At 49.7% G+C, this 26,381-nt stretch overlaps 1 protein-coding gene across 3 annotated transcripts in view; it reads right to left on the reverse strand.

The window, feature by feature from the left end:
- Positions 1-8,097, reverse strand: part of NAP1L1 (nucleosome assembly protein 1 like 1) — a 50,262-nt gene extending 42,165 nt beyond the window's left edge. For all 3 annotated transcript variants that reach the window (XM_073560002.1, XM_073560001.1, XM_073560003.1), the window contains exon 1: positions 7,946-8,097. The gene's annotated coding sequence lies outside the window, so the exon portion shown is untranslated. The remainder of the gene's footprint in view (positions 1-7,945) is intronic.
- Positions 8,098-26,381: the final 18,284 nt, after the last annotated feature.

A 26,381-nucleotide genomic window follows, 5' to 3' on the forward strand; every position in this document is an offset into this window, starting at 1 on the left:
GATGCTGCTACTACCGGATCTTGTGCACATAGCGTAAGAGCCCAGTTTTTTCACACAAATTGTAGTGGCTTTATTTTCTAGTTATGGATTGTGCATAGTAACCTACACAGTGTCAGGTTGGCGCCGTTATACTGATTACAATGATACCTGGGTGATGAAATCCATCTTGTGGTTAAGGCTATGTGCACACACTGCGGATTCACCAGCGAATTTTTCCTTGCGGATCCGCAGGTAAAACCTCAAGTAAATTGACCTGCCGTTTTACCTGCAGATTGGTCTGCGGTTTGACACCTGGACAATGGAATAGGTGGCAAACCGCAGCAGAATCCGCAGGAAGAATTGACATGTCATTTATTACTGTGGATTCAAAACTGCAGCGTAAAAACCGCAGCATGTGCACTGCGGATTGTAAATCCCATAGGCTTACGTTGTACTGTACACTGTCTGCAGAACTGCTGCGGATCTGCAGCGTGTGAATCGCCTTTATCTTTATTTTCAGTTTTTAGTTAATGATCAGCTTGTGCTCTGGGGCAGCTTCATGTGGTGCTCTGCTTAGGCTAATGTCACATTAGCTTTGTTTGCGCAGCACATCATGCGCAATAGAAACGCATGCAAAAACGCATCATGCGTTTTTGCACGAGTTTGCATTTATGCGCATTCGTTCTCCAGTGTGTAGACATGTTTTTACTCTTAAAACGCATGCGCACGATAATGCAGCCGAACGCATGCAAACACAAGACCATGCGCACGCCATGTTAAACATAGGTGCGCATGCGCACAATACCACTGATGTGAAGCCAGCCTTCGGTATTCACACTGATGGTTTGACAGGTCACCGAGCCCCCATTTTACATACTGAATATAATGTTTAAAAAAAAAAAAAAACCTTCAACAGGCAGGCACCTGCACTGCAGCATGATCCAATAGATGCTACAGCACAAGCAGCGCCATTTTGCTAGTCTCCACCACGATGGCACCTGCACAGTAGCATCTAGCTGAGATGCTAGGCGCAGGGGCTGCCATTTTGAGAAATATTTTTTTTTTCTGAATCCATGTATATAACAATTTAATGCACATTATACATGTGACCATGCTGCAGCGCAGGCACCCTCGCCAGCCGAAGGTGATGTTTTTATTTCAATACATATAAATCAGCATGTAAAGTAGGGGGCAGGTCACTGAGGGACCGGTCATAAGCCCTTCCCCACAGGCCACCCCAAAGCACCAGCATATCATTAACTGAAAACTACAAATCAAGGTTACACAAAACCACAAGACAGATTTAATTGACCAAGGTATAATTTTAATCAGCGCAACAGCACCAACCTGACAGTCTGTAGGTTACTGAACACAATCTTGCTGACAGGTTCACTTTAAGCAACAATTTTTCAAACTCCACTAACAGTTGATTAGGAGCCCAATAAAGCACTCCTATTATATGGCTCAATCAATTTTAGCCAAGAAAAGTCATATTAGTCTTATTATACAAGCCAATCAGGCAGGATCCTTCAGTAGGACAAAAGCCATCCATCTTTCTTCCATTTAATGACAAAGGAATTCATTTTTTTGAGGTTGTATTTCCTTCCTGTGTTCCAAGAACCATAACTTTCTGTCCACATAGCCATGTCACCGCTTGTGGAACAAGTTGCACAAGTAACAGTCCATTTTCACATGTAATGTACTGAAAAAACATGTAAAGGATTCCAAGGAAAGTGAAAAACAGCCAGTTTCTTGGTTTTTGTTTTCACCGCATTCACTGTGTAAGGCCTGTTTCACACTTCAGTTTTTCACAATCAGTCAAGATCTGCCTTTTTCCAAAAAAAAAACAGATCCGGCATTTTTATTGGCGGATCCATTTTTTCCCCCCACTGACTTATTATCGGCGGATTTTGACTGATGATCGTCCGTATTTGTGCGGATCCGCCAAAATTTTGGCGTCCGCACCGAACAGACCATGCAACTGTTTTTTTGCTGTCCGAGTGTGTCTCTCTCTCTCTCTCATCGCGCGATGCCTTCATATCGCAGCCATGGACCCCCGCTCCAACATGCAGGTACTCTGCTATATCGCGCCGATACGCTCTCTGCTAGGGTTCCTTTAAATTTTAACCATCGGCAGATCCGTACATCCGCCATTCCAGTGACATCCGTTCCTGTCAGTCCGCCTGCGGATCAGTTTTCCACTATTTTGACAGATTTAGGCTAAGTGCATACGTACCGGAACTCTTGTGGAAATTACCGCGAGAATTCCGGAATTCCATTCTGCGGGAAAATCGCATTTTAAATTCCCACGATTTTCCCACGGAAAAACTAGCATTTCGCAAGCGTAATTAGCTTGCAAAATGCTAGCATTTTCCAAGCAATCTGTAGCATCGCTTGGAGAACTGATTGACAGGTTGGTCACAGTCGTCAAACATAGTGTTTGACGAGTGTGACCAAGTTTTTACTATTGAGGCCGCCTATGCAGCATCAGTAGTAAAAGATAGAATGTAAAAAAATAAAAAATGGTGTTATTCTTACCTTCCGACGTCCCGCGCATCCGTTCCCAGTAATCCTTTGCGAAAATGCCCACGTCCATTCTCGCAGGATCGCGATGTCTCGCGGTAATTTGCGATGACGTCGCTCGAATAACCGCGAGACTTTGCGATCCCGCGAGAACAGACGCCATCGTGGGCATTTTCGCAAAGGATTACTGGGAACGAGAGCGTGGAGAGAAGCGGGAAGGCTGCGCGGGACGCCGGAAGGTAAGAACAATATTTTTTATTTTAAATTCTATTTTTTACAGGGATATGGTACCCAGAGCCCGGAGGACAGTCTCCTCTCCTCCGGACCGTGGGTACCATCCGCAATTGTTCTGCTTACTTTTCGCATGGTGTGCACAGCCACATGCGGGAAGTAAGCGGAACAATGCATTCCTATGGGTGCGGGATCGCCGCAATTCCGCAAATTAATGAGCATGCTGCGTTTTTTACCGCGAAGCGATTCCGCCGCGGTAAAAACCGCAGCATTAGCACAGCATTGCGGAATCCCATAGGAATGCATGGGATGCTTATTTTTCGCGTTTTCGCGGCAAAATCGCGTGGTTAAAACCACAGCGGAAACGCGAAAAGAACGCCACATGTGAACTCAGCCTTAGGCTGAGTGCAGATGGACTTTTTAGCCATGCAGATTTTTCCATGCAGAATGGAAGAAATCCTCAGGTCAAAAGACCTGCATTTTTCCTGCGGTTTTAGTGCAGTTTTCCACTGCGGTTTTCCCCCTGCGGATTTGGTGACAGGGGAGATTGAAAACCGCACAAAAGTAGTAACATGCTGCGGATTTTGTACCGCAGGAAAACCGCGCGGAAAAATCCGCAGCGTCTGCACAGCGGTTTTTTTTTTCATTGATTTTAAGGCTACTGTACATCACAATGCGGATATGCAACGTTTCTGCGCGGTAAAATCTGCATCGTGTGCACACAGCCTTAGGCCGGTTTCACATTTGCGTTAAAGGCCGCAGCGTCGGCCTGCGCACGGCCGCAGCCAAGCCCCACCCCCTGCCACACCTCCGCTGGTAGCTACGCCTCCGGGCGCATGACGCGTCATGCGTCCCCTTTCTTTATCACTGAGGACGCAGGCCGTGCGCAGTATGCGTTTGGCGGCGCCTGCATCCTTTTGACGGTGCGCCGAGCGCAACCAAATTGCAACAGGTTGCGTTTGGCGCACAGTCAAAAGGACGCAGGCGCCGCCAAAACGCATACTGCGCACGGCCTGCGTCCTCAGTGATACAGATAGGGGACGCATGACGCGTCATGCACCTGGAGGCGGAGCTACTGGCGGAGGCGCAGCAGGGGGCGGGGCTTAGTGGCGGCCGACGCTGCGGCCTTTAAAGCAAATGTGAAACCGGCCTTAAGACTGACATGAAAAACTGATGTGTGAAACAGGCCTAAGGTGTAATTGCCTGTCCATCAGGATTCTCCAGGTCAGTACAAATGTGGCGATATCAAACTCATCCAAGTCTTCTTTTAGTGATTAAAATAAGAAAAAAAAAAAATATGATAGATCTATTTATGCCTGTTAGCATTTTCTGAGACTAGTAACTCATTCTGTCCTAGCAGCAGATGAGGTCTTTAGTCATTTTTAGCACATGATGTTTTGAGGATTGCTTTTATCGTATTTTGGGGGGGTGCGAGTTGACGGCGACTTAAGTAGCGATTGTGCCATTTATATCATCTTTCTGCCATTATTAGAGTCAACTATTACATATTTTCAGAGATTGAACTTTTTGGGATACAACAATGCCAAGAAAGTTTTTTTGGTGGCAACTTGAGAATTGTAAAAAACACACTTCGGTACATACATGAACGATGTATATCTTTGTACCGTGCAGTGGAAAGAAATATTCAGAATTGAGAGTCCTTAGTGGTCGATACCTTTTAATGGCCAACTGAAAAGATGGTAACACATTGCAAGCTTTCGAGACTACTCAGTTCTCTTCATCAGGCATTGACCAATACAACATCTGAAGATTCTTCAGATGTTGTATTAGTCAATGCCTGATGAAGAGACCTGAGTAGCTTCGGTACATAAAGATTTTTATCTTTGTTTTTAGTCCCCATTTGGGGACTTGAACTAGCAATTGCTTATACTATATACCACAGTACAGCAATACATCGAGAAGTCAGTTTTCCCAATTGAGCTCAGCCTGTGACATAGCTTCTCAGGAGGACCAAGATGGCAGGGTAACCCTGACTGACAGGAGCAAACAAGTGATTAAACTGCAGCGATGAACGCAAGCTCTGGCGCTGTAGTAACAGGCTAGGTAACAGCTGGCACCCACCACCTAGTATGAAGCAAGCTAAGCTACTGAGCCAGCTCCATACATTCCTTATTAATTGGACAAATGTACATCATAGGGAGTTAAGGGATTTTCAGTGATATGCTTTGAAAGCTACCAATACTGGCAGAATGCTAAAAGTTAAATATCTACAGTTTGACTTCTGTTCCAGTGAGAGGTGCATCACATGTGGTTCTTCTTGTGGTCAAGTGTACTCTGCTCTCCTCACTCCACAGCTGCGACATCACCAATGCCATCCGAACCACTGAAGGATTTATCTGCGCAGTTACTAGATGTGCATCTAGTGCATGTGCCACAGTGACCATCACCCAACGATACTGTTTTCACGCAGGTGGCAAATCCTGTAAGTCATAAGGTAAACGATATGCTGATGGCAGGAAGGACAGAGAGAAGCTTAAGAGTAAAGCGGTTGTCTGCTTGTGAAGACAGTGCTGTGATCATGCTCCTTCCATACTTTTCTGTTCATACACCAAAGCAGACATGAGCTACAGAAAAAGATTGAGCCCGTTGTGTACACTGTTTAGGGAAGACAGATCTCATTCTTAAGGCCCCCCCCCCCCCGCCTCACATAAGTAATCACAGTTGCATCACAGATTGTGACGCAACAGCAATCTTGCTACGTGTGACGATCAGCGGCGATCAGGGCCCTGCTGCGATGTTGCTGATAGTGTTCGAATGTTCTGGGCCATTTTTGGATCGCTGGTGTCCCGCTGGCCAACATGCATTGCTGTGTTTGACAGGGACAACGACGAATGACCTCAATACTACAGGTCTAAGAGACAGGGTCCCAACAGCCATCGCATCGTTCCTGCGTCGCTGTTGAGATCTGACTGTTTGACATCTCACCAGCGACCTACCAGCGATCCCTACCAGGTCGCATCGTTGTCAGGATCACTGGTGCGTCGCCAAGTGTGACGGTATCCTTAGGTAGCTAGCTGAAGTCATCTTCAACCAAACTTCTCAGTTCTCTAGCAATCAGCCAAGATCAGTTAGTGCACACGGTGTGCCCCAAAGAAATAAGTGATCCTGTAACCACCAAGTGATTAACCAGTCGCTTGCCACTGATACTGGAGCCTCTTAACCATGCTAATGTAACCAGGTACATTCCTCATGTCAACTAACTGATGGGCTAAGTCATGAGTGATTTAGGCAATGTGCCCACGCTACAGAAATGCTGCGGAAATGTCCGCAGCACTTCCACAACTCCCTGCCACGGGTAAAATGTATGCGAAATTCACATGCGTTTTCCCACAAAACAAGCGTTTTTAGCTTACAGAATGCTTGCGCTTTTCCAAGCCATTTGAAGCATTGTTTGGAAAAGTGATTAGGTTGGTCACTTTTCAGCATAGTGCTTGAAGTGTGACCAACTTTTTGGGACCTATGCAGCATCAATAGTAAAAGATAGAATGCTAAAAAAAAATAAAAAAGGATATACTCACCTTCTGGCGGCCCCCGGTGCCCTCCAGGTTGTCATTGGCGCTGGTGGCAAGTTCCGTGGGATACCTTGCGACAATGACGTAGCGGTCATGCGAAACCGCTACGTCAGAGGTCATTTGCACAATGCATCCCTAGGAATGGAAGATGCCGGCAGCGCCAATGACGACCTGGAGGGCTCCGGGGGGCCGACAGAAGGTGAGTATATCCTTATTTTTTAATTTTAATTCTATTTTTTTTTTTTTTACAGGATTATGGTACCCAGGGCCTGGAGGAGAGAGTCCTCTCCTCCAGACCCTGGGTACCATCCGCACATGAAGCCACAAGTAAAGCGTGTGAAGCGCTCACTTCACGCATTGTGAAGCCACATATGTAAAGTCAGAGTTTCAATGCAATCCTATGGTGGCGGAATCGCCACGATTCTGCAGAAATAATGGACATGCGGTGGATTTTACCGCTATGCGATCCCACAGCGGTAAAATCCACAGCATGTGCACAGCAACTGCGGAATCCCGTAGGATTGCATGGGGGTGCGTTTAAGCATTTCTGCGGCCGCAAAAACACGGAAATGCTAAAAAAAAAAAAAACGCAACGTGAGCACAGCCTTAGGCTTCAGCATTGTGACCACGAACAACTAGTGCAAAGATCTTGCTCCCCCCACCTACATCCACTGCACACGTGTTGCCGCTCCTCGTTTGTTAGATCACTGTTCAGACTTGCTGGTTTTGTTCGCCCTAACACCATGACATAGCCCTACAAGTGGCAACTTTTCCACCGACCTCAAAACATGGCATTTGAAGCCAATTTCAAGCCAATGCGTCTCATCAGGAATATATTTGTCAGACATTATAAGACTAAACTTTATTACATGAGGTCATGCGCTTTATATACCCCTCCCCCGCTAGTGAGAAACCACGGCTTAACAGGACAGCATCCCGCAGCTATGATGGGACCGCAGTTACTATACAGGTCACCGGCAGCAGATCAGTAAGGCCTAGTGGTCGCATCGAAGAACTGGAATAGTTGTGGGTTTAGATTTAATACGTCTTTGCTGGCAGGCATGGTGGAAAGGAGATTTGGGAACCACCTGAGGCACAGTAACAGCCCCTTTATTACACATCCCACCTTTATCCACAGGTGTCACTGGGCACAGCCTGCAGCTGGGGGGCACAGCCATAGCAAACGGGAAGCTGCTTATATGATCTGGAATCATCTCTACCCTACAGAGATGTCAGAGGGGCATCATCCACCACCCGCAGCTGGCAGGGGCCCGGGCACCATCGCTCCCCGCAGTAGCAGTGAGGGCCCGGACACCACGTGCTGGAGCCTCGCAGGTCACGGCCGTTCCCGGCGCACAGGGGCTGCCCGGCATCCGCTCCTGGGTGCGCCCAGACCAGCGACACGTGGAGCCCTCTGCGGCTTTCCAGTGCGGCAAGGCCTCTCCCAGCGGCCTCACACGCCAGCAGCCTGGACGCTCCAGACACGGAAGGCCATGGTCCTCCCCGCACCAGGCGCGCCCTCAGACACATTGTGTCTCCCCCGGCATGGCGGGACCGGCGGCCATGACATGGCCCTGTATCCGTGCGCAGCAGGAACACCGGCCCGAGCCTCCAGTGCCTGCACACGCGACGCCTCTCCTCACACCGAACCCCACCCGCTCTCCCTCAGGAGCCCTTACCGGGGTGACAGAGCGAAAAGTCCGCTGCCGCCGCGCAGTGTCACAGATAGGAGGAGGGAGCACCCCTCTAGGATGGCGGCAAAATAAGAAGAGGAGCAGAGATCCCGCCGCCCGCGCTCATATACAACGGGAGGCGTCAGCACGTACTCCCCCCCCCCGTCTCCATGGCAACGTGCGTCGGCCGCCCGGGTTCGCGCTCCTTTCTGGAGGGCGTGTCCTTCTGTCAGAGATGGCTGGAGCGCTAACCCCTTGTGCGCCGCTGCCAGTGTCTCCAGCCAGTGCGGGCGCCCACCGCCCAGTATGGCCGCCCCCATTGCCCCAGCTCTGTGGTGAGAGCAAAGTATTCACAGCCCTACAGCCTTATGATCACGCCTCGGGACAGATGCCCACTACAGTGACTGCTCCAGGGGTCTGCAAGCTTAGTTTCATCTGCGCGGATTGGATTGTGCTAAGTGCTCGGCAGCACGCGCTGATTACACGGGACAATGTGCTGCTGAGAGCCCCATGTCTTGCATTCTGCCCCCATCATATCTGCATTCTGCCCCCATCATATCTGCATTCTGCCCCATCATACCTGCATTCTGCCCCCATCATATCTGCATTCTGCTGCTGGTTGTTTGCCAAACGCATGTATTCTGCCTCCTAAAGGGTGAGATAGGGACTGGTCGGGGTAATGGAAAGGGCCAAGGTAACGTCAACTGCCTGCGGGGATGGCATATCCGCCACCACCGATGGCACTTCTGCTGCTGTTGGTGACTCAGCCGGCGCTGTCGCTGGTTCCTCGGGATCTGATTCTTCAGTGTCCATCGGGACCTCAGTCAGCGGTACCGCAGTCGGGGGTCACCAACGTAGGTCAACGGGGTCATTCCTATTCAGGGGTTCCACTCCTGAAACCAGGGTCAGGCCTGGAGCGGTAATCATGCCCGGCGCTTCCAGCTGCGGCTCCGGTACCTGGTAGTAGACGGTGGCAGCCGCAACTCCCGGAGTTGCCGATGGGGTGGGTCGCAGCTGGATTCGGGTAAGGGCACGACCGGTTCCTGCTGGGGCCGTCGGTGGAGGCCTGTGCAGCCGCACCTGGTCCAGACGGGGACGCGGTCCCGGCCCTCCATTCTGCTCCGGAACCCTCATATATCTCCTCCAGACGGGGCTCATCCAATGGCAGTATCGGTTGTAAGGTGGCGGCAGGCGCTGCAGAGGATGTATCAGCGGTCGCAGCCTCTGTAGGGGCGGCCTAGGGGCCAGTGACTTCTCCCCCCATTCTTCTGACTTCCTTTCTCTTTCCATCATGGTGTTCTGACATTCTTCCTGTCTCGGCTCTTTTCCCGCCACTGGCTTCTGCCCCTCCTTCTTGGGGCAGCGTCTTCTTCCAGCGCCTCCATGCCAAGCCAGTATATGGACCCCTCGGGGGGTGGGCCATGTTGCTGTCACATAGTAATTCAGGCAGGGGAGGCCCAAGACTGTTCGCGGTCTTTTCCTAGGACCTCCCATATCGTCACGCCCTTCACCGCGCCAGTGGCCATGTTTAATGTTCATTTTACAGTCTATTAAATTGGGTCTTCTGCACATTCTCAAAAGTTCCAAGTCCAACAAATCTTAGGCACACAGAACCCGATGGTATCGGGTCTCGTCATCCTGTTCGTGACGCCAAAATTGGGTCGCCCTCCCAGGGCCGTGGGGTTCTCGGTACCGGGCCGGTGTCAGCGGGATGTGTCACAGCAGCGGTGACCCAGTCTGTGGCCCTGGGCACCCAATGTAAAAAAGGGGAGATTGAATGGTGGAATATAGTTAATGGAATAGTTCGTGACGCCACCTGTAGTGTTCGGCAAGTGAGATGTTAAGCCGACGCTGCTTGCAGATCCTCTGGGGCTGGTGGTGTGTTGCAGCCAAGATGGTGAAGCTCCCCACAGGTGAAGCTGTAGCCCCAGGGCAGTGTAGATGTGGAATTAGAAAAGAGGCACATGCGGTGTAGAAGCTGGTACCCAGAAGTAGCAGTGCTGGGTGCGTTGGCACAAAAATGAATGGAGGACACCAGGGCCTGTAGTTCCAAAGCTTTAGTCACAGTCTGTAGTACACACAGGTGCCTGCCTCCGTGCCATGTCCCCTGGGTCAGGGACTCAGTCAACCTCCAGGCAAGATTGAATGCTCCCTTCCAACACTCCGCCAACATGTGCCTTTCTGAACGTCTCCTCTATAGCGCCTTTAAGTGTGAAGTACTCCTAGTACTGAGTTACACTGGAGTGCCTCCTGACAGATGTTCCCAAGAACTCTACTTGTACGGCAGACAGCTGTAGCCTGCTTCGGAGACTCCTTACTCCTGAGTCCCGGCTCTCTATCCAAGTTGCTGTTGTGCCCCCAAGTCTTAGATGGGAGTAGTGCATTTACAGCCCACTACTCCACCGGTGTCTGCTGCAGAACCATTAGTGTCCATACAACCTCGGGGACCGGGCCCCGGCCTTGCACTTAGAACTTCTAGGCAGGGTTCTCTCCTAACCCAAGTCCTCTGTGTTCCCTTTTACTCCTTTGTTCCGTACTAATCTCTCTCTCTTATGGAAGACTAGATTTCAGTTCAATGTCTTTCTCCTTCTTTCCTTTCCCGTGCCAGCAGACCTAGGTCACTGAGGTCTGCTGCAGCACCTCCTTCCTCCATCCCTCTTCCAGGGATCTACTTTCCTCACTCCTCTCTGAGTGACTCTCTCCAACTGACCTGTAATTCTAAACCTTCCACTCTTTTATATATTCTAAACTCCACCCGCCTCCCAGCATGTTTCGTGTTCCAAGCAGGGAGCCACCAAAGGTGCTCTGCTACACTCCAAGCAGGGAGCCGCAATGTGGCTTTGCTGAACTACTGTGTTGTGTGGGATGCAGGTGTTGGAGCGTGGTCAGGAGCCTCCAACTTACCTGGATGGTGGGGCACCACACCTCAGGAGGACGTGCAGTACCTCTGTGGCGACTGAGCCTCAGGGGCGCCACACTAGGACCTGTGCATGCGAGAGGGCACGACAGGGTACATGGCAAGATCTGTGCGTACTTTTACAGAAGCACGGGGAGGTAAGCCACGGGGCAGGCGAGGGCCTGCGCGTGCTAAGAGAGGAGCACGCAAAGCACAGTGCAGAGACAGCGTGAGTGCAAGGAAGCACAGAGAGCATGGCTGGGGCACTGGCTAGCTGGACGGGCTGCAGCACAAACAGGCAGGTAAGACTCCAGCGAGCCTGACTGGGGCATAGCAGGCGACACAGCTGTCACTGACCGACGCACGGCTGAGGCACAAGCAGGCGGGCACGGCTGAGGCACAAGCAGGAGGCTAGGAAGGCCAGGCGCATGCAAAGGGCACACGGAGAAACAAGGCAAAGCAAGGAACAAAGCAAAGCTAGGCAGGGTACGGAACAAAGAGCAGAACGTAGGCAGAAACAGAGCCAGGTCAGATCGAGAACAGAGCTAGCAGCAGAGCGTAGGCCGAAGCCCAGAGCCGGGTCAAGGGAGAACCTTGAGACTAGCATGGAAATGTGCAAGAGAGCACCAGAGGTAAGAGAGGAGGAATGGTGTGTGTGCCAGGAGGCACTACAGAGCACCATAGGTAAGAGAGGAGGAATGGTGCGTGTACCAGGAGGCACAACAGAGCACCATAGGTAAGAGAGGAGGAATGGTGCGTGTACCAGGAGGCACAACAGAGCACCATAGGTAAGAGCAAGGAAGAACTTAGGCAAGACATAGCGAAACAGGCTAAGGCAGAGAACAGCGGAAGTACTACAAGGCAAAGCAAGGCAAGGACAAACATGGCACGAGAGACAACACAAGACATGGCACGAGACAAGAGACAGAGTACAAGCACAGAGCGTGTGCAGAGACGCACTACAGAGCAGAGTGCAGGGGCACTGTATTGTAAGGGTTTCCAATGGATTGTAATGAATAAGAAAATGCTCACACAAGAATTGAATTTACTAAATTGGTTTACTATATAAATGATAAGATTAAAATATAAAACTATAAATACGTATGCATTAATCAGAAACAGGCATTATTCATACGTTACATTATTCAGATAGTCTCATCTCAGTGTCCTCTCTCGTCTGTACACATCCCTTCTGCCCCCTGTCTCTCTGTGTCTCTCTTTTTATCCCCCAAAAGCATCCAAATGTGTCTTAGTTAAAAAAGCTTTGATCTATCCTTGAATGCTAATGAAAAAGTCTCCTGAAACCAAATAGATGAGATTTCACCAGGTGACAATACATGGGGAAAGTTAACACACCCAATCTAATTAGGGTAGTTGCGTTGAATATCAATGGTCCTTTGTTGATGGATAAACAAATGACCAATAATTTACATTCCTTTATCTTAACTAACCTTCAGTGACCTTTTGCTTACCTCCCTGGAAGTAAGGATACAGTATATATTATATTAAATTGATTGAAACCATATAAAAATAACTCATAGTACACAGGCACAGAATACAGGGAGCGACCGAGCAGACCAAGCAGCCATGCAGGCAAGCAACACGATAATCAGGCCCCGACCATAGGAAGGGGCGGTCTGATATAGCACCATAGCACCTGCAGTTCCGGGTCAGGATCAGGGAAGGACTTCCGGTTCAGATCCTCCAGGATCATAGAGAGCGTTGCTAGATCAGACTGGGCAGAGCCATAGAGAAGGTCACATGATCAGGGCTCCAGGAATACATAGAGGATTGCAGAATCATACAGTGCTGGAACATAGGAAAGGTCACATGATCAGGGGGTCCAGGAATACATAGAGGATTGCAGAATCAGAGAGCGTTGGAACATAGGAAAGGTCACATGATCAGGAGCTCCAGGAATACAGAGGATTGCAGAATCAGAGCAGAGACGGATGGTTACCTAGCAACGGCGTGCAGCCATGAGGTAAGGCGCGCGTGCACACTGCTACAGGCATCTTGCAGCACGAGACATAACAGGCATGAGAAATCAGTACACGTGCACACTGCTCCAGGGGTCATGCGGCAAAACAGACATGGCGGGCACGACAGACATGACAGGCATAACGGACATGGGGGGCATGACATATGCTATGGCAATACACAAAGCCACTGTCGCTCCTAAAGTATTGCAGAAATGCACTTTCTCTGGATCAAAAGCAGCATACCATTGCTCCTTTTTCAAGCAAGTTTTTCTTATGCAGTCTTGATGCTAGGAGTTCTGAAACCTTTTTTGCTAGTCCCAAATCTTGTGCCAAATTGTTGTCACATCCCTTATGAACTCAGGCATCTTCAATTTCAAAATCTTTATGACTGCTGTCACTTTGTTCTTCGCCATAATGCTGTCTTTGAAGAGAAGGAAAACTGGCACTGGAATTTCAGCTGAATGAGGTACTGGACGTTTAACTGAAGGTAGACTAGCATAATCTATTTTAAACTTGTTTTTCTTGTTATATCGTGATGTTTTCTCTTAACGAAAGTAACAGTCACTGGAATGATCTCTTGGCTCTCGCCAAATCTTAGGTATAGCAAATGGCATCTTATCAATCTTATCAGTTGTCTCCTTCATCCACATCGGTAAACTCTCGACGCACTGCTTGCACACCTTTAGAGGGGCCCAAGACTTATCTTGAAAACCAAGTTTTACTTTGAAATATGCAAAATAAGCTTGCTTGACAAACGTGCTGATGTTCGTCCTTTGACTGAGAATGGTGAAACTGCCACAGATATAACAAAAGGAATCCGAGCTGTTTAGGCACTTGAGGCGAGAAATAGCAGAGACATACATGATCTGAAAGAAAGGAAATAAGTGCTCAAATAAAAAAAAAAATTTTGCTAAACCCCTGTATACAGACTTTTGGAGTACATATCACTATATAGCGCGGCACACAGTCTTTTGTTGGACTATCTAATGTGTAACTGAATATCGTAGACAAATAACAGCCTGTTGCCAGTCGCCAATGTCATCCTCCACTCCTCACCACTCAAAGGTGTTTCACGCTTGGCCAATAGGGGAGCACTGGTGCTACCCTCGATCCAGCTTAGAGTCATGGCTTTTAGATAAGCTGTAGAGAAAGAACCTGACATGTATAAGATGGCCATCTGACATGTCCACGAGGGGAGATATGTGTCATTGATGTGGTTAGCCTTGGTGATGTAATCCCGAAAAAGTGTGCTCCAGCATGTAAAGTGTAGAGAGAGTTAATAGGTCATAGCAAGGGTCGGGATTAGTAGCTGTGAAAGAGATGGGTGAGACTGGCTGCTCCCATATCTCCACCTCTGGATGTGGTACAGCCTATATAAGGCAGTTCAGCTGCCTCATTGTGTGTCTGTGAGTGGAAGTGTAATGACTTCCAGTGTTGTTCTGTCTCTGCCAGAGACTCAGAGTTGGACACTTACCTGAGCGGGCAAGCTCGTGCTAGCAAATGGACTGTTTGTTTTTGGTTTATCATTATGTCGAAGGAAACAACGTTTGTATGAAGTCTAATAAACATTCCAAGTTACATTAAGAAGCTTTGTGCCTGTGTGGACTTGGCGACTACCAGGGAGCTCATTCTTTAGAAGTGATAGCAAATAACTAACCACAGTTTTGACATCAGCATGCCGATTCTACTCTAAATCAGCAGAAAAATAGAACTGTTCCCTAGTGATTAGCGCATCTAAATAGGCCATTAGCATATGTGCACATGAAGTTATTTGAGGCGGTCAATAGAGTTGGGCATATTGATTTGCAGGACTTTAGTCCATCAGCCAGGTCAGTAGGCTAATGAAACGCTGCGGTGAGGATCCCAGAAGGTTAGAGATCTGTGAGAGTCCCATTCATCAGCCATACATGACTGACCTGGCCGATGGACCACGAATCAATCCGTCCAACACTAGCTGTCAAAAATGACTAGTATTTCAAGGTGAAACTGCTTCAGGAAATGCTCGTTCTTTGAGGAGTTTATACTTTCCTGGAGTGACTTTTGAGGTTTTTTTTATAAAGCTTTTTATTTACTGAATCATCTTATTACGGCCTTTTGATTTGATGTGTCAGATTTGGAGTGGCTTCCAGGAGTCCACCTCAAAGAAGTACGGCTAGGTTCAGACTGCTTTTGGGTCCACTGTCAGGCACTGGTGCTCAGGAGGCATGCCCCCACAGTGGGTACAGTCAGAATGGATGCCAAGGCATCCCTCCATCATTTGGACCAATTGTAAAGAACCATATACAACATGGTGCATACTTCTTTGCAGTGGCCCTCTATATAGGAAAGTACAGTCTGCTGCACTTTACTAAATAGCTAAACAGCATGCAGTTGCATGTTGGACACAGAGGCCAATAGAACACACTTTTGGCCTCTGGTGAATGGGGCACTATGGGAACTTTATCGATATATATATAAAACTGAATGTATGTATGTGTGTATCACCAACCAATCACAAACCATCTTTCATTTCACCAGAGCTGGTTAAAAGAAGCTGAGCTGTGATTGGTTGCTATGCGCAAGTTTTCCCACTTGACAACACCTCAGCAGACACTGACATGGTGGGATGTTGTGAGTTCATTTTCCCCTTCACCATTGAGGTCTGATGAACTCCCTCTTCTGGGGAAGGAAGGTAGTGAGGCTGATTACCAAGCATCTGGGCAGGATGATGATGACTGGGTGACGGGAGTTGCTGACTGGATATAAGGCAGCCGACGCCCTTCTGCCTTGCTGGTGATCTCTCTGAGGGATTCTAGGAGACCAGTCTGATTCCTGCTCCTCAAAAGCTAAGTTTTCTGCTCTGTTTTTTGCATTTGTGTTTTGGTTTTGTTTTTCCTTGTTTTTCTGGATTTCTGCCATTCCCTGCTGGGGTGTGCTGAATTCCTTTTTGCTCTGTCTTCAGAAAATACCTGAGTGCTGATATAGTCTTTTTGAAGCCTAGCATCTTCAGGGCTTTTTTCCCTATCAGCTGTTGGCTCTTGTTTTGATAGGGTTTTGGCGGATTACAGACAGCAGCTTTTCTGTCCTTTGTAGTTAGCTTGGGCCCCATCGTTTGCTCAGCCTATCTTTCTATCTGTGTGAGTGTTTTTTCATCTTGCTTCACCGTCATTATATGCTGGGGGCTGCCTATTGCTTTGGGGTCTGCTCTGGGGCAGTTTAGATTTCCCTTTCTGTCTTTAGGCTATTTAGTTCTCCGGCTGTGATTGAGGGGTCTAGGGCACCGTAGGAACCCCCCATGGCTACTGCTAGTTGTTGTTGATAGGTTCAGGGATCTGCAATCCGATAGCTGCCAACTTCTCTGGTTTTCTGGACTTAGCTAGTATTTCTGTTTTTGCCTCCTACGGTGACTCATTCATAACAGTGGGAGAAATCTAGCATCCCCAGGAACATAAGCTCCCAGCCATTGTCTGCCCCCAGAAAGGAGCACAGACCACATGACAGAAATGAATCACCCCCTCCCATGCCCATATCCCCATCACATTAGAGGTAGTAGTCCGGTGGCCCTGGCTGACGGGATGATGTGGGATATTAGGCGTAGTAGTCCGGTAGCTCTGGCTGATGGGATGATGTGGGATATTATAGTGAATGTGGCTAAGTGGAGCGGGCGGGGCTATACACTGAGCTTTATATATAGATATAATTATTATAATTTGTTATAACTAACCGTAGTTAGCTACTATGCCCAGGCAGCACCGGGCTCTTCAGCTAGTAGTATATGCTGGTAAAAACTCCCAACGTACGCTGTAAGCTAAGGCTCTAATTCCACAAGACCAGTGTTTTTTACGCTGGTCTTGATGAGGGGGGCATGCTGGAGTCCGATGCTTATGACTCATTAAGAGAGACCCCTCCCAATGAATCCGGCGTATCTGAGAAGTGGAGTGGACCTCGCCAAAACCTTACTTCAGTCAGATATTTGAGTAAGATTCATCATGAATTTGTCACTCTGCAGTTGCCACACCCCTGTCCTGCCCTAACTCCCTTCACTGTGTCAGAGTTGGGTGAAAATAGCATGAGAATGCCAAAAGGTGCAAAATTTTGCCGCAGCCCTGCATTTCACTACAATTTTGCAACTTTTCATAGCTTTTTACTTCAGAATTCTGGTGTGAAAACTTTCATGAATTGGACCTAATGGAGCGGAAATAAACAGAAAGTGCACCTTTTTGAGGAGTTTTGAGTTGGATTTGGAGAATTTTTTTTCCAAAAGCAAACTCTTACCCCTTAAGGGTATGTTCACACCATGTTTTTTAGGCCTGTTTCACACATACGTCTTTTACATCAGCTGCAATCCGCGAAAATGGCGGGACACAGATCGGCAACCGTTTTGAAAGCAATGTGTGGTACCGGAGCGTTGCTTAGACGGATCCGGGGAAGGCAGAAATTTAAAGGAGAGAGAGAGAGAGGAGAGAGAGAGGGAGAGAGAGAGAGAGAGAGATTTTTACCAGCCGCCAGAACGGGATTTAGGGTTAAATTTCTGGCAAAGGCAATGCTTCTGGGCATGTGCAGTGACAAATGCGGATCCGGCCAGCCTAAAAAACGTTTCATTGTCCATCCTGTCCTGTCAGCGGACGCCAAAATTTTGGCGGATCCGTAAAAAAAAGGATCCAACGGATGACCATCCATCAAGATCCGCCGATAATGCAAGTCAATGGGAAAAAAACGGATCAGCCAAGAAAAATGGCGGATCCGTTTTTTTTTTTCAAAACGGCGGATTTTGACTGATGGAGTCAAACGGATGTGTGAAACAGGACATTCCAAAAATCCTCCTCAAAAACTTGCAGTTTCCACTTAGCTTCTCCTAAAAAACAAACTCAACAAAGAGACTCAGTGTGAACACACCCTAATGCGCTTTTCAAAGACGGTCTTTGGATGGGATCTGCTACAATAAAAACTTTAGGCCCGATTCATCCATACTGGCTGTGTTTACGCTGCTCTTGATGAGGGGGCATGCTGAAGTCAAACATTCCTGATTCATGAAGAGTGTAGGCCTCTTCATGAATCTGGAGCGTCTGACGAGCAGCATGCATCTCCGTGCGCGGCACTAGAAATCTTACGCCAGTAACTGGAGTGAGATCTATGATGTAGGGAATGCAACAACTCATCATGAATTGGATGAACTGAGGTATTAGGCCCCTGTCACACCCCAGCTTTGCCTGTTTTGTTAGAGCTGGGAGAAACTGGTGTGAAAACTCCATAAGTTTCAGAATTTTGCTATAACTCTGAGTTACGTCTAAATTTTGTGACTTTTCAAAGCTTTTATGCCAGAATTCCGGCATGAAAGCTTTTCATGAATGGGGCCTTTTGTCTTATCCCAGCCTTTCTTTTCTTGAAGGAGTTTTGTAAGGGTATGTTTCCATGGTCAGTAAACACTGACATCCGCAGCGTCCAGCCATAGCGGCCAGATGTTACAGCATAGTGGATGCGATTTCAAGAAATCCCATGTCCACTATGCTTGCTCCGACGCCCGCGGCTTACCTGCGGAGACAGACATGCGGCGTGTTATTCCAGACTGCAGCATCTCTATCTTGCGGAGTTAGATTTCACCCATCCAATGGTAGCCCCAGTAGTGTAGCTACCGGGGGGGGCAGAGGGGGCGGTGGCCCCGGGCCCGCGCTCTGAGGAGGCCCACAGAGCTGCGCTACTGTAACTGTATCGGCGTGCACAGCGCGCCCATACAGTTACATTCTGCGGCAGAGCAGGGAGAATCGATCTCCCTACTCTGCCGCCCAGCCGCTATGGGCCCCTGAGAAGGCGGTGGGGGGCCCCGGTTCCTGCAGTGGGCCCCCACCTCACAGCCAGCAGTGTTGTCCTGGGCTATTCTGTGCGCACAGGACCTGTGATGAGGTCACAGGGGGGCGGAGTCAGGGGTCACATGATCAGGGGCTTCAGTGGCTGCAGGACTCTGCTGTGCTGGTTGTAATGGTGCTGGATGAGGTGAAGTAAGTTTCTGTGTGGGGTCAGGAGGGGTTTACAGGGTGGATGGAGCAAAGCTGTGTGTGTATGAGGTGTACAGAGCGGAGCCATGTGTGTAGAAGGTGTACGGAGCAGAGATATGCATGTATGAGGTGTACAGAGGAACGGAGCCACGTATGTATGGGGTGAGCAGAGCCGTATGTGTACGAGGTGTACGGAGCGCAGCTGCGTGTGTACGTGGTGTGCGGAGCAGAGCTGTGTGTGTACAAGGTGTACAGAGTGGAGCCAGGTGTGTACAAGGTGTACGGAGTGGAGCCGCGTGTGTACAGTGTGTACGGAGCAGAGCCGCGTGTGTACAGGGTGTACGGAGCAGAGCCGCGTGTGTACAAGGTGTGCGGAGCAGAGCCGCATGTGTACAAGTGCACGGAGCGGAGCCGCGTGTGTACAGCGTGTACGTAGCAGAGGTGCATGTGTACAAGGTGTACGGAGCAGAGCTTCGTGTGTACAAGGCGTACAGAGCAGAGCTGCGTGTGTGCAAGGTGTACGGAACAGAGCCGCATGTGTACAAGGTGTACAGAGCGGAGTCGTGTGTGTATAGGGGGTGCGGAGCAGAGCCGTGTGTGTATAGGGGGTATTAGGTGCAGCAATAGGGACACATACGGCAGCAGCGGCTCAGCATTGGGGTATCAGGTGCAGTAATAGAGACAGATATGGCAGCAGCGGCTCAGTATTGGGGTATCAGGTGCAGTAATAGGGACACATACGGCAGCAGCGACTCAGTATTGGGGTATCAGGTGTAGTAATAGGGACACATACGGCAGCAGCGGCTCAGCATTGGGGTATCAGGTGCAGTAATAGAGACACATACAGCAGCAGCAGCTCAGCATTGGGGTATCAGATGCAGTGATAGGGACACATACAGCAGCAGTGGCTCAGCATTGGGGTATCAAGTGCAGTAATAGGGACACATATGGCAGCAGCAGCTCAGCATTGGGGTATCAGGTTCACTAATAGGGACACATACAGCAGCAGCGACTCAGCATTGGGGTATTAGGTACAGTAATAGGGACACATACGGCAGCAGCAGTGGCTCAGTATTGGGGTATCAGGTGTAGTAATAGGGACACATACGGCAGCTGCGGCTCAGCATTGGTTTGTCAGGTGCTGTAATAGAGACACATACGGCAGCAGCAACTCAGTATTGGGGTATCAGGTGCAGTAATAGGGTCAAATGCGGCAGCAGCGGCTCAGTATTGGGGTATAAAGTGCAGTAATAAGGACACATGCGGCAGCAGCGGCTCAGCATTGGAGTATCAATTGCAGTAATAGGGACACATACGGCAGCAGCGGCTCAGCATTTGGGTATCAGGTGCAGTAATAGAGACACATACGGCAGCAGCGGCTCAGCATTGGGATATCAGGTGCAGTAATAGGGACACATACGGCAGCAGTGGCTCAGCATTAGGGTATCAGGTTTAGTAATAGGGACACATACGGCAGCAGCAGTAGCTCAGTATTGTGGTATCAGGTGTAGTAATAAGGACACATACAGCAGCAGCGGCTCAGCATTGGGGTATGAGGTGCAGTAATAGGGACACATACGGCAGCAGCGGCTCAGCATTGGGGTATCAGGTGCAGTAATAGGGACACATACGGCAGCAGCGACTCAGTATTGGGGTATCAGGTGTAGTAATAGGGACACATACGGCAGCAGCGGCTCAGCATTGGGGTATCAGGTGCAGTAATAGAGACACATACAGCAGCAGCGGCTCAGCATTGGGGTATCAAGTGCAGTAATGGGGACACATACGGCAGCAGCGGCTCAGCATTGGGGTATCAGGTGCAGTAATAGGGACACATACGGCAGCAGTGGCTCAGCATTGGGGTATCAGGTGTAGTAATAGGGACACATACGGCAGCAGCAGCTCAGCATTGGGGTATCAAGTGCAGTAATAGGGACACATACGGCAGCAGCGGCTTAGTATTGGGGTATCAGGTGCAGTAATAGGGGCACATACGGCAGCAGCGCCTCAGCATTGGGTTATCAGGTGCAGTAATAGGGACACATACGGCAGCAGTGGCTCAGCATTGGGGTATCAGGTGCAGTAATAGGGACACATACGGCAGCAATGGCTCAGCATTGGGGTATCAGGTGTAGTAATAGGGACACATACGGCAGCAACGGCTCAGCATTGGGGTATCAGGTGCAGTAATGGGGACACATACGGCAGCAGCAACTCAGTATTGGGGTATCAGGTGCAGTAATAGGGTCACATGCGGCAGCAGCGGCTCAGTATTGGGGTATGAAGTGCAGCAATAGGGACACATGCAGCAGCAGCGGCTCAGCATTGGGGTATCAAGTGCAGTAATAGGGACACATACGGCAGCAGCGGCTCAGCATTGGTTTATCAGGTGCTGTAATAGAGACACATACGGCGGCAGCAACTTAGTATTGGGGTATCAGGTGCAGTAATAGGGTCACATGCGGTAGCAGCAGCAGCTCAGTATTGGGGTATGAAGTGTAGTAATAGGGACACATGCGGCAGCAGCGGCTCAGCTTTGGGGTATCAAGTGCAGTAATAGGGACACATATGGCAGCAGCGGCTCAGCATTGGGGTATCAAGTGCAGTAATAGGGACACATACGGCAGCAGCGGCTCAGTATTGGGATATCAGGTGCAGTAATAGGGACACATACGGCAGCAGTGGCTCAGCATTAGGGTATCAGGTGTAGTAATAGGGACACATATGGCAGCAGCAGCTCAGCATTGGGGTACCAAGTGCAGAAATAGGGACACATATGGCAGCAGCGGCTTAGTATTGGGGTATCAGGTGCAGTAATATGGACACATATGGCAGCAGCGGCTCAGCATTGGGGCATCAGGTGCAGTAATAGGGACACATATGGCAGCAGCAGCTCAGCATCGGGGTAACAAGTGCAGTAATAGGGACACATATGGCAGCAGCGGCTCAGTATTGGGGTATCAGGTGCAGTAATAGGGACACATACGGCAGCAGCGGCTCAGCATTGGGGTATCAAGTGCAGTAATACGGACACATACAGCAGCAGCGGCTCAGTATTGGGGTATCAAGTGCAGTAATAGGGACACATGCGGCAGCAGCGGCTCAGCATTGGGTTATCAGGTGCAGTAATAGGGACACATACGGCAGCAGCGGCTCAGCATTGGGTTATCAGGTGCAGTAATAGGGACACATACGGCAGCAGCAGTGGCTCAGTACTGAGGTATCAGGTGTAGTAATAGGGACACATATGGCAGCAGCGGCTCAGCATTGGGGTATCAGGTGCAGTAATAGGGACACATATGGCAGCAGCCGCTCAGCATTGAGGCATCAGGTGCAGTAATAGAGACAGATATGGCAGCAGCGGCTCAGTATTGGGGTATCAGGTGCAGTAATAGGGACACATACGGCAGCAGCGACTCAGTATTGGGGTATCAGGTGTAGTAATAGGGACACATACGGCAGCAGCGGCTCAGCATTGGGGTATCAGGTGCAGTAATAGAGACACATACAGCAGCAGCGGCTCAGCCTTGGGGTATCAAGTGCAGTAATGGGGACACATACGGCAGCAGCGGCTCAGCATTGGGGTATCAGGTGCAGTAATAGGGACACATACGGCAGCAGTGGCTCAGCATTGGGGTATCAGGTGTAGTAATAGGGACACATACGGCAGCAGCGGCTCAGCATTGGGGTATCAAGTGCAGTAATAGGGACACATACGGCAGCAGCGGCTTAGTATTGGGGTATCAGGTGCAGTAATAGGGGCACATACGGCAGCAGCGCCTCAGCATTGGGTTATCAGGTGCAGTAATAGGGACACATACGGCAGCAGTGGCTCAGCATTGGGGTATCAGGTGCAGTAATAGGGACACATACGGCAGCAATGGCTCAGCATTGGGGTATCAGGTGTAGTAATAGGGACACATACGGCAGCAACGGCTCAGCATTGGGGTATCAGGTGCAGTAATGGGGACACATACGGCAGCAGCAACTCAGTATTGGGGTATCAGGTGCAGTAATAGGGTCACATGCGGCAGCAGCGGCTCAGTATTGGGGTATGAAGTGCAGCAATAGGGACACATGCAGCAGCAGCGGCTCAGCATTGGGGTATCAAGTGCAGTAATAGGGACACATACGGCAGCAGCGGCTCAGCATTGGTTTATCAGGTGCTGTAATAGAGACACATACGGCGGCAGCAACTTAGTATTGGGGTATCAGGTGCAGTAATAGGGTCACATGCGGTAGCAGCAGCAGCTCAGTATTGGGGTATGAAGTGTAGTAATAGGGACACATGCGGCAGCAGCGGCTCAGCTTTGGGGTATCAAGTGCAGTAATAGGGACACATATGGCAGCAGCGGCTCAGCATTGGGGTATCAAGTGCAGTAATAGGGACACATACGGCAGCAGCGGCTCAGTATTGGGATATCAGGTGCAGTAATAGGGACACATACGGCAGCAGTGGCTCAGCATTAGGGGATCAGGTGTAGTAATAGGGACACATATGGCAGCAGCTCAGCATTGGGGTACCAAGTGCAGAAATAGGGACACATATGGCAGCAGCGGCTTAGTATTGGGGTATCAGGTGCAGAAATAATGGACACATACGGCAGCAGCGGCTCAGCATTGGGGCATCAGGTGCAGTAATAAGGACACATATGGCAGCAGCAGCTCAGCATCGGGGTAACAAGTGCAGTAATAGGGACACATACGGCAGCAGCGGCTCAGTATTGGGGTATCGAGTGCAGTAATAGGGACACATACGGCAGCAGCGGCTCAGCATTGGGGTATCAAGTGCAGTAATATGGACACATACAGCAGCAGCGGCTCAGTATTGGGGTATCAAGTGCAGTAATAGGGAAACATGCGGCACCAGCGGCTCAGCATTGGGTTATCAGGTGCAGTAATAGGGACGCATACGGCAGCAGCGGCTCAGCATTGGGGTATCAGGTGCAGTAATAGGGACACATACGGCAGCAGCAGTGGCTCAGTATTGAGGTATCAGGTGTAGTAATAGGGACACATACGGCAGCAGCGGCTCAGCATTGGGGTAGCAGGTGCAGTAATAGGGACACATATGGCAGCAGGGCTCAGCATTGGGGTATCAGGTGCAGTAATAGGGACACATACAGCAGCAGCGGCTCAGCATTGAGGTATCAGGTGCAGTAATAGGGACACATACGGCAGCAGTGGCTCAGCATTGGGGTATCAGGTGTAGTAATAGGGACACATATGGCAGCAGCGGCTCGGCATTAGGGTATCAGGTGCAGTAATGGGGACACATACGGCAGCAGCAACTCAGTATTGGGGTATCAGGTGCAGCAATAGGGACACATGCAGCAGCAGTGGCTCAGCATTGGGGTATCAAGTGCAGTAATAGGGACACATATGGCAGCAGCGGCTCAGTATTGGGGTATCAGGTGCAGTAATAGGGACACATACGGCAGCAGTGGCTCAGAATTGGGGTATCAGGTGTAGTAATAGGGACACATACGGCAGCAGCGGCTCAGCATTTGGGTATCAGATGTAGTAATAGGGACACATACGGCAGCAGCGGCTCAGCATTGGGGTATAAAGTGCAGTAATAGGGACACATACGGCAGCAGCAGCTCAGCATTGGGGTATCAAGTGCAGTAATAGGGACACATACGGCAGCAGCGGCTTAGTATTGGGGTATCCGGTGCAGTAAGAGGGGCACATACGGCAGCAGCAGCTCAGTATTGGGGTATGAAGTGCAGCAACAGGGACACATGCAGCAGCAGCGGCTCAGCATTGGGGTATCCGGTGCAGTAATAGGGACACATACGGCAGCAGCGGCTCAGCATTGGGGTATCAGGTGCAGTAATAGGGACACATACGGCAGCAGCAGTGGCTCAGTATTGAGGTATCAGGTGTAGTAATAGGGACACATACGGCAGCAGCGGCTCAGCATTGAGGTATCAGGTGCAGTAATAGGGATACGTATGGCAGCAGTGGCTCAGCATTGGGGTATCAGGTGTAGTAATAGGGACACATACGGCAGCAGCGGCTCAGCATTGGGGTATCAGGTGCAGTAATGGGGACACATATGGCAGCAGCAACTCAGTATTGGGGTATCAGGTGCAGCAATAGGGACACATGCAGCACCAGCGGCTCAGCATTGGGGTATCAAGTGCAGTAATAGGGACACATACTGCAGCAGCGACTCAGTATTGGGGTATCAGGTGCAGTAATAGGGACACATACGGCAGCAGTGGCTCAGCATTGGGGTATCAGGTGTAGTAATAGGGACACATACGGCAGCAGCGGCTCAGCATTGGGGTATCAAGTGCAGTAATAGGGACACATACTGCAGCAGCAGCTCAGTATTGGGGTATGAAGTGCAGCAATAGGGACACATGCAGCAGCAGCGGCTCAGCATTGGGTTATCAAGTGCAGTAATAGGGACGCATACGGCAGCAGCGGCTCAGTATTGGGGTATCAGGTGCAGTAATAGGGACACATACGGCAGCAGTGGCTCAGCATTGGGGTATCAGGTGCAGTAATAGGGACACATACGGCAGCAGCGGCTCAGTATTGGGGTATCAAGTGCAGTAATAGGGACACATGCGGCAGCAGCGGATCAGCATTGGGTTATCAGGTGCAGTAATAGGGACACATGCGGCAGCAGCGGCTCGGCATTGGGGTATCAGGTGCAGTAATAGGGGCACATACGGCAGCAGCGGCTCAGCATTGGGGTATCAGGTGCAGTAATAGAGACACATACGGCAGCAGCAACTCAGTATTGGGGTATCAGGTGCAGTAATAGGGACACATGCGGCAGCAGCGGCTCAGTATTGGGGTGTGAAGTGCAGTAATAGGGACACATACGGTAGCAGTGGCTCAGCATTGGGGTATCTATTGGTCTTTATATAGGGATTATTTTCAGTAACAGCGCAGTCATCTTCTACATCCACTATTAGGGTGCGTCACCGAGTTGCAATCAAAGTTACCTAGTTAGGGGCCCACTCAGAAGTTTCGCCCCCCCCTCCTCTTGTAGCCCCAGCTGAAGCGCAGTTGTAAGGGGGGTCTCATGGTAACTCAAACCCCAGCTTAATTTTATATAGGTATTGGGTTTCTGTTATGTTTTATTTTTTAAGAGTTAATCCCTTCATATGAGGCAAGATGAAAAGGTCAGTCAGTAAGCTGTGGAGTCCATGAGCAGGTTAATTCCAGTTTTAGCTGGTGGTTTATGATTGGCTGTTTTGAAAAAGTGCTGGAAGGGAAAAGGTATAAAAATCTCAGATGCTGCCAGCTATCTCATCATCCTGTCAGAAGAACAAAAAGATAGAAGCTGGACAACTTACGTCTGCAGCTGGTGCGGAGGGCAGGGGAAGAGGGCTGAGCAGAATGGCTAAGAAGCTGCCTAGCTATAAAACCTACCTCAGCAGCTGATGAAGCTGTATCTCCTCCTCCTGTATTGCTTAACCCTCATCGATCCACAGCTGAAACCCCGCTGGTGTCCCAGAGAAGTAGTGTCATGATACCAGCGCTGGTGGACCTGCACTTCTAGGGTTAATGTTTTGATCTCAGTGCAGACTCCTACCTGCACACCTGGGACTTATTATGGTGGCCTCTCA

The sequence above is a fragment of the Dendrobates tinctorius genome, unplaced genomic scaffold (assembly GCF_039654945.1).
Source record: "Dendrobates tinctorius isolate UK_male_01 unplaced genomic scaffold, ASM3965494v1 ptg000290l, whole genome shotgun sequence".
NCBI lineage: Eukaryota > Metazoa > Chordata > Amphibia > Anura > Dendrobatidae > Dendrobates > Dendrobates tinctorius.